Genomic DNA, 7,865 nt, shown 5'->3' with positions numbered 1-7,865 from the left:
TCGAGTGATTGACTGCTCCTTGCAGAAAGAAACTTGCCACTGAGGCGATTGGCTTAAGGTTGGTCTGATGGTTTTATAATAAAACCATCAGGCCGTTTTCTGCATTTTCTGCAAAACGAATAATGCAAACTACAGATCACGTCATTGGCACCCCAGAATAGAGCTTTACCACCGAGGTGGCAAAGCTCATGTGGAGTGCGCTCTGAATTTGGGCACATCACCTCTACCAGCTTTATAGGTCTGGGTAATGTACTCGCAAATATCCAGTGTAACAGTCTTTGTGAGGAAATATCTATTCTTCTCTTTTCCACCTCCAAAACAGACAAACAGTTGTTGCGTCTCTCTCATGGAAGGTGCGCTCCTAAACCCGAAGCGCGCACATGATGAGATGAGGTCTCTCCTCCTCCTCCATTTGCACAAATTGATGAAACCAAAACAAACTAAGCAAACGTAATTAATTTGGTAGATAGAGTCCAGTTACTACAGAATAGCCTACAGTTCAGTTGAACGTTTCACTCCCCGAAAAAGTGTCGGGTCTGACACATCCACAGCATTAATTATGCAGGGCAGGCTGCGAGAGTGCAGATGGGTTTTATTACAGACGTGCATTTTGAATAGCCTGCATTTATTTATTCATTAAAATTACAGTTTTTGATTTAAAATTTTACAAAGGAAATGTTTATTTACACATCTTTATTGTGTGAAAAAAAAAAAAAAATTATCAGACCGCCATTACATTTTTCATCTCGCGCACCCCCTAGAGGCAGCTTGCGCACCCCTGGGGGTGCACGCACCACACTTTGGGAATCCCTGCCCTAACCCTACCCATTCATGGTTAAAACAAATTCATACATTAAAACTCCAGAATACATTGAAACTCAGTTAATTTTTTTTCTTTTAAATTCTGCATAAATACAAACAAAAAAAATCTCAGTCAATAAAAATTTCATAGACATTACAAAATCACCTTTTAGAAAACCTTATAATAGATTTTTTTTAATTTTATTTTACTTGATTTTAATATTTAAAACCAATTTTCAGTAACCCAAGATCCGGTGACAGAGAGCAGGAGGGTATAAATAGAGCAGGAGGACCTTACATTAATATATTATTATATTAATATATATTATATTCATTCTGCTCTCGCTCCTCGAACAGTCCAGACGTGCTTCACAGCTCTGAGCCAGTGTTTCTTTGTGCCTTTGCCTGAAAAGGACTCTGAATGAGTCGAAACGTTGAGTCGAGGCACACATTTATTTAAGTTGGCACACATTTGTTTTATGTATTTTTAATCACATTTTTCATTTTCCTAATTATTTTTTTATTATATAAAAAAAATCAGAATGGTGATGATGAATGACAACTGTCATTTGGAGCTGCCCGGACAGACCGTACAACTCCTGTCTATGGGGGACAGGTTCCTTTTCCTAACCCTAACCTTAATCCCATTCGTCTAAAATTCAAGTCTTAGATTTTATTTAATTTAAAAACATTCAACATTAAAAAGATTTTAATTTAAAAAAAAAGTAATTTTTTTTAATTAGTTTTATTTAAAAAACAAGGTTAAAAGTTCCTTATTTTGAAATAATTAAAATGAACATTACATAAATTTTATTAAAAACAAGATTAAAAGGTCCAAAATAATAAAATAACTATTATATTTCATTCAGTATTCAAGGGGGTTAAAATCATTTATGTGTAAAGTTCCTGGTAAAACAGCCGGTAAAGACGGTTAAAAACATAGGGTATAAAAAGGCGGAGCCACCAGGAGGCTCATTCTGCTTCTGTTTTTTTTTTCGCCCAGCGTTGCCTACCCTACATTTCAGTCTGCCCACCTTAGTGGGCCTCGCTAAATCCAGCCCTGCTCTTTTCATTGTATCAGTATTTTTTTTTTTTGTGCTTTTCTTTAAACATTCACGCAACATGCAGTCCCATCCTAAGGCACCCCAAAGTCTGCAGAGTGATTTGGGGAAAAAAAGTTTGTAGGGTGCTGCACATGTTCATGGTTGTGTCCATATTGATGCATATCCTCAGATGTTAAGTACTGTACTGGTTGTAGTGCTGCAGCTCTCTGCATTGAGCCGGCTTTGCTTGTTTTTCCATTCTGGTACACAGGAGCAGAAAAGTGTTACTGATCAACCGGTGTGACGTGAGCTCTCTGGCTAAAATCATACATTTGTCGCTGGTCACGGATTTACATTAAATATGCATGTTGGATATTACTGGATGCTGTTTTTTTTTTCTTATTATTGATATCTTTATTAAATAATGGCAATGTTCTGCAAAGAGTCATGGATGTATCTGATGTACAGTAACTGTTTTTTCTACTTGTTTCTGACAAAAAGGGGGGGGGGGGGGGGGGCATCCAACATCCAATTAGGGCCTTTAAAAAAAAATAAATTGAGTCTAAGAAGATGTAGCTTTTGGATGAAAATGGGTCATAATTAACTCTCCTGGCAAATTTACAGTTAAATTGCATTTTGTGATCATTCACAGCACTTTAGAAGTATCTCTCCAAATAATTCATCTTTATTGCGGAGTTTAACTGTTTATTATGTTTAGAGACATTTTGGTAATGTTTTAATTTGTGTTGAAATTACTGCAGTAGTATCAAGACTTGGAGCAGTAAGAGTCAAGGACGTTCTTTGTCATGAAGAGGATTTTCCTTGAATTAAAACTGGAAGAGAGAAAAAAAAAAAGGACATAAATAATTCTGGGTCAGTTGAAATCTCTTTTCCCTTAGTCAAGAGAGGCCCCTACTGGATGGAAAGTGTTACTGCCTCACGTGTTCTGAGAAATGACTGATCTGATGCTGACCATTTTGGTCAGCTGGCTAATTATTTGCCAGCTTCTGCCGCAAAGAATCCAGCGTCTGTGAAGGGATCTGGCTTGAGATGGACTCCAGGTAGTGAGCACATACTGGTCAGCATGGGTCAGCACAAAACGGCGGCTGAAAACTAAAGGCAGATGTGGTGAGATGAGGGTTTATGCTTTTAAAAGAAGCTGTGTGTATGTAATTGCATGGATTGCACAAGTGTTTTAGTGAAAATATGCTTTTGTTTTTAGATGAACTGCTACATCTAGAAGGCAATGCAGAACAGCAGAATCGTTACCAGTGTTGGGTGTAACGCGTTACAAAGTAACTCGTTACTGTAACGAGATTACATTCGCCAGTAACGCAGTAATGTAACGCGTTACAGTTGTAATTTGGGTAATCCCGTTATAGTTACTCTAAGACAAAAAAAATACGTTACTTTAGTTACTTTAAGCTTTTCAGCTACATGTAGAACGGGAGAACAGAAAAGAAAATCAAACTTGCCTTTCATGCGTCTTCACGCGTTGCGCAACACTTGTCTGACTTAAAGGAGCCGTCTGTAAGAAATGGCCAAAACTGGTACTGCAGTCACTTTCAAAATATTGTTGAGCGGCGTGTACCCTCCCCCTCCTCCCCCCGACCAGAGGTTGCCAGGTAGGCTGCAGAATGCAGCAGGAACGTAGGCTGCCATGGCTGCAGTAATTAGAGCCGAGCTGGCAACCCGGATGCCGAAACAATACTGACTTGGTGATTGGGAGATAGGTGGAGGGTGGAGCTTCAGAAACAATACTGACTTGGTGATTGGGAGATAGGTGGAGGGTGGAGCTTCAGGCCAAAACAAAAAATGACAACATAAACATCAGTTGAGGGCTGCAACTCCTCTTTTTAAACTGGAATATCCTGGCTTGAGTGCTGTTGTCAGTGACATAAGTATTTGAAATGAACATGATTTTTAAATGTCTGTTGACATATCGGGGTCATTTTATGATTCGTTTTATTATTGCTCTTACATACAGCTCCTTTAAGGCTGATTTATGGTTCCGCGTTAAATCGACGCAGAGCCTACGGCGTAGGGTACGCGGCGACGCACACCGTACGGTGCGCGTCGCCGTGTACCCTACGCTGTAAGTTCTGCGTTGGTGTAACGCAGAACCATAAATCAGCCTTTAACGTGATTTTACGTGATTTTACGGGATCTTACGGGACTTCTGGTGCTGATCTGGGCACTGCAGTAATAAGGTTCCAACTACAGGACTGTCTCAGAAAATTTTAATATTGTGATAAAGTTCTTTATTTTCTGTAATGCAATTAAAAAAACAAAAATGTCATACATTCTGGATTCATTACAAATCAACTGAAATATTGCAAGCCTTTTATTATTTTAATATTGCTGGTTATGGTTTACAGTTTAAAATTAAGATTCCCAGAATATTCTAATTTTTTGAGATAGGGTATTTGAGTTTTCTTAAGCTGTAAGCCATGATCAGCAATATTAAAATAATAAAAGGCTTGCAATATTTCAGTTGATTTGTAATGAATCCAGAATGTATGACATTATTGTTTTTTTTTTAATTGCATTACAGAAAATAAAGAACTTTATCACAATATTCTAATTTTCTGAGACAGTCCCGTATATGTTGTTCATTGGCAATGGAGTTATGGTGCAGCTCAGGTGATATTGCGGAGTAATCCAAAAGTAATGTAACTAGTCATGTAACTAGTTACTTTCAGCAACCAGTAACTAAGAAGTGTAAGGGATTACTTTAAAAAAAGTAACTAGTAATATGTAATGGATTACTTTTTTTGAGTAACTACCCCAACACTGATCGTTACATATCAAATAGAAATGATTACCTTCCACAGTGGCTCCAATAGCAAAGTCTGCTGGTGAGTAGTACTCGGGATTTTCCACCAAAGAGCCCGGCTTGGGAACGCGTGTCTTTTGCAGGAACTTCCCAGAGGTGAAACCAGAGTTGCTGGTGGATTTTTCGAAAATGCTGATCCATCGGACAGGAAGTAGGACTGTATGAAACATCGGCCGTTGTCTTGGGGATTTAGGGAGTCCTGGGGTGAAACAAAGGACAGATCAAGAAAGGAGGCCACAGCTTTACATTTAGTGACATTTTTAAATTGCCAACATCATGAATACGGTGTACTATAAAAATATTCATCTTAAATTGGTTCTGTGGCTTGTTGACAGGGGGTGGGGATTCCAATGTTATTAAGTAAACTGCTTCTGATGAGGTATTTAATGTCACTATTGAAGGTTTCGGGACCTGTTACAACTGAAAGCAGAGCAGAGTCATTCGACAGGTTCTATTGATCTGTGTATCGAAAACACCAGAAGCGTTATCTCACCAGCTGGACAGTGTAGCGCAACACTTTGCCCGAGTCATGAGTAACTGCAGGCAGGGAGTAGCGAGTGACATCACAGGGGGGCGTGCTGCGAACTAAGCACTGGGCGTACCGCAAACCAAGCCGCCCAATGAAATTCAAACGCGGGGAACATATATTTCCCGACCGTTTATCATTTTATTCTTTTATCTTTGTCTTTTTCTTTTATCTTTAGCTCATTTTTAATAACCATGTATATACACCACCACTAAAAATGCATGGAACTATTAATAATGCATGAATATGTGATGGTAGGCAAAAAAACACACACACACACACACACACACACACACACACACACACACACACACACACACACACACACACACACACACACACACACACACACACACACACACACACACACACACACACACACACACAGTTCACGTAAACTTTTATCTTTTATATAGGCACAGCACTATTTACTATATGCTTAGTATCATTACAGATCTTCGTGATACACTAACCCTTACGTATAATTAATATTTGACACTGTTATACTACTTAGCATATCTGATGTATTTTTTGTTCTTGCTTAGTAGGCCTAAATCGCTCTGAATTAAACGTCTAAATATATATATATATATATATATATATACACAATTTACAATTTAGGCATTTAGCAGTAGCCTATATATTATAGATAAACACATACTTGGATGAATCCGCAATTATCTAATGGAAATAGTTATAATAAATTAGATAAATATAATACAAAATTGAGATGTCATTGTAAACCCACTGATTGGCTTGGATCGCAGCACACCCACTGCAGTTCTCACCACGCCCCCACTCCCCTCGCACCACGCCCCCTCCCCTCGCACCACGCCCCCTTCCCTGCACCACGCCCCCCCTCCCTGCCTGCAGTTACCCATACTTGCTTTGCCCTGATGAAAAAAACAAAAAAAATGGCGTCCGTATTAATGGTGCCATCGGTGTAAACCGGAGTCAAGTTCTCTCGTCTGATTTATGTCTGACCTGGCAATAAAGCTTTTTCTGATTCTGATTCTCTAACATCGTTAAAATATTTTTTATGGGAGGCTTAGGAATCAGAGAGAAACAGTTCTGAAGTGAGTCTTCAATAGAGCAAATCCATTTTAGGGTGGAATCTCCTGCAAATATGGACAATATGAGGGTGTGAAATAACTCAAAGACACGCTTTCAACTAGTCATAGATGTTAGAATATTAGTTGTATAAATATAGTTCAAATATTTTTGCTTCTCACGATCTTTTGTTCCGGAACATTATCAGCCTTCTTATGTACTTCTATGGACTACATTTCCATGTCTGGGTGGTTCTTCTGGTAATAATCTTTTGTGAAACGATCACAGTCATATAAGAGGAAGCTTCATAGAAGTTTTTAAATAAAATATGCCTTATTATAAGGAATCAAAACAAGAAAAACAATGCTCAATGTGTTTGCACATTGTCAATGCCACCGCCTCTTCTTACACAGCAGATTACATAAAGTCTAAAACATGAAAACTTTAAATAAAACTGTTTTTTCATTTTTTGAGGGGATGAGGCTGTTGAGTTACAGTTTTCCTAATTTTTAAAAAGCCATATTATGTGAGACATAATAACATGTTCCTTTAATAGTTGTTGAAACTAAAAGTGACATTGTAAAGAGTTTGTTGGACAGAGCAGCTTTGACATTGGTTCATAAAAATGTACTTTGTCTAAATGTACTTGGTAAAGCACTGGTGGTGACATTGGAGTTCTCTGTCTATTTTATGTGTCAAGATGTGCATTTTCAATGGTTACCCAGGGAATTTGAAACAGAGGAAACTTAATTTACCTTGCCGTCCATAGTAATAAATTGGTGAAGGCTGGTGTGAGAAGGTTGTGGGATTTTGCGATGTTTGCTATACTCGTCTTCTGGCATTGGTTTCCACTGGTAAAGGTCTCCATGTTCATTCTTTAGGATCGTTCATTCTTTGGGTCCGTTTCCCCTGCCTTAGCCCAGATTTCTTCACTTCGGGCTCAATAATACACATGCTGTCATCCTCAAGGTAAGTAGTAAATGACCACGGGCCGTACTCGATACTTCTCTTTAGGTGAAAACAAGACATCTTCCATGAAATATGCATAGAAGAGAAGCATCTACAAAAATATTAGGTGGTGAAAAAAATTTAGAAAAAGTATTATATGGTGATGGGTAAATGGGCATCTTTATCAGTATTGCATTTGTGTGACTATCAAACCTTCTTGTCGAGAGCCACATGGGCTGGGATGAAGGTGAAATCGTCTCTCCGGTCTAAAGGGCCGTGTTTAATTTCAAGTGCCTCAAAGGACAACTCACTGATCTCCTGTTGAAGTAACTGTTCTGATAAAAGATGTCACACAGGTACCTTTATTAACAGAGGTCTGCACAATATCAAAATGTATAAAACACATGAAATAAAAATAAACTGCCTGCATATATAGAATAAAAATGCTTCTTGAATAAAATAAAACAAATATCCCTTTCCTGCATAACAATTAAATTAAAATACACTGTGCAATTAATACAAGTAACAGGCAGACCTTTCCACTGAGGTTGACAGTTGTGCAAATAACAAAACATTTGTGCAAATCTCAAATAAAACATTCAAGTCAATTTGTCAAAAAAATAAGCTATATAAAAATCATTTAAAAAAAAAAAAAAAAAAA

At 38.0% G+C, this 7,865-nt stretch overlaps 1 pseudogene; it reads right to left on the bottom strand.

Moving 5' to 3' along the window:
• Nucleotides 1-2,833: 2,833 nt before the first annotated feature.
• On the bottom strand, nucleotides 2,834-7,124 carry LOC133421559 (EF-hand domain-containing protein 1-like; annotated as a pseudogene).
• Between the last annotated feature and the right edge of the window lie 741 nt (nucleotides 7,125-7,865).

This window comes from Cololabis saira, chromosome 21, assembly GCF_033807715.1.
Source record: "Cololabis saira isolate AMF1-May2022 chromosome 21, fColSai1.1, whole genome shotgun sequence".
Lineage (NCBI taxonomy): Eukaryota > Metazoa > Chordata > Actinopteri > Beloniformes > Belonidae > Cololabis > Cololabis saira.
The sequence above is the reverse complement of the archived record's forward strand: the minus strand, read 5'-3'. Positions and strand labels throughout refer to the sequence as shown.